The 1,100-nt window shown below is 38.5% G+C and overlaps 1 pseudogene; it reads right to left on the reverse strand.

Annotated features, from left to right (window-relative positions):
- LOC131419438 (large ribosomal subunit protein eL34-like) lies at positions 1–838 on the reverse strand (annotated as a pseudogene).
- Positions 839–1,100: the final 262 nt, after the last annotated feature.

A 1,100-nucleotide genomic window follows, 5' to 3' on the forward strand; every position in this document is an offset into this window, starting at 1 on the left:
CTTTGAGCCTCAGGTCCAGCTGCTCTAACGCAGCACTGCCCAACTCCCTTGGTTTTCCCCAGGGTCCTCCCAAATGGACCTCTTGTACAACACATAGGCTATATTTTAAGTCAGGTCACCCCAAATATATCTCCCAATTTGGTGAAAATATGCCCATCCATTTTCCCATGATGTAGGAACAGAAGAAACTTAAATTTTTAGAAGGCTTTTGATTTTATTTTTATTATTCAAAAAAATCTCCATTTTTAAATCTAGCTTTCTGACTGTGCTTGTGCCGTCGACACTTTCACAATGATTTTCTGTTCCTCCTTTAGAAAAGCATACTTGATCCTGTCACAGACACATTTAGCAACCATGGAGGCACCACAGGCCCAGATGATAAGTTTTTTTGTTTTAGACAATCTCATAAGAACTTTAGGTCTCATGGCATGAACTCCTTGAAGCTGACCTGGGCACACGCGACATGTGGATTCTGGTGTTGTCCCTCCCTTCTTGGTATAAAGATAGACAATTCTAATACCAGGGGCTCAGGACAGCCTGGCATTGCTGGAAGCTGTATTGTAAGATAGCCTACAACAGTATGTCAAGTGCTGGACCATTTTGAATGCCTCTAGACACTATCCCCAGAAAAGGAAAAGAAAAAGAAACTTAATTGTATTTATAGAGATTAAAAAGAACTGTGTATTAAAAACATTAGCCCTAATCCTTTGTCATACATTTTGCCAATACCTTCCATTATTTTCATTTGCCTTTTAGTTTTATTTACTGTATTTTTTTTTTTTTTACTTGGAAATGTTTTCCCTTTTTTGTAGCAAAATCTATCAGTCTTTCCTTTATGGTTTTTTTCTTTGCTATTATATATAGAAAACTTTTATAGTTTAAGTAGACAAATAATCATACATAATAACCACTTCTCTGTGGAATTGTCTGGAGTTGGAATAAAAAACCCTTGGCTTTCCAATGTGAAATCAGGGTGGTGGTGCACAGAATCCCTCCATTTCCACATAATGGCACCAGATTAGCTTTGCAACAGCTCCAGGGTGATCTAAACCTCTCAGGGCCCTGGGGTGTCGAAGTTCTTGTCTCTGGAAGAGAAGATG

Source organism: Diceros bicornis, chromosome 21, assembly GCF_020826845.1.
Source record: "Diceros bicornis minor isolate mBicDic1 chromosome 21, mDicBic1.mat.cur, whole genome shotgun sequence".
In the NCBI taxonomy this organism is placed as follows: domain Eukaryota; kingdom Metazoa; phylum Chordata; class Mammalia; order Perissodactyla; family Rhinocerotidae; genus Diceros; species Diceros bicornis.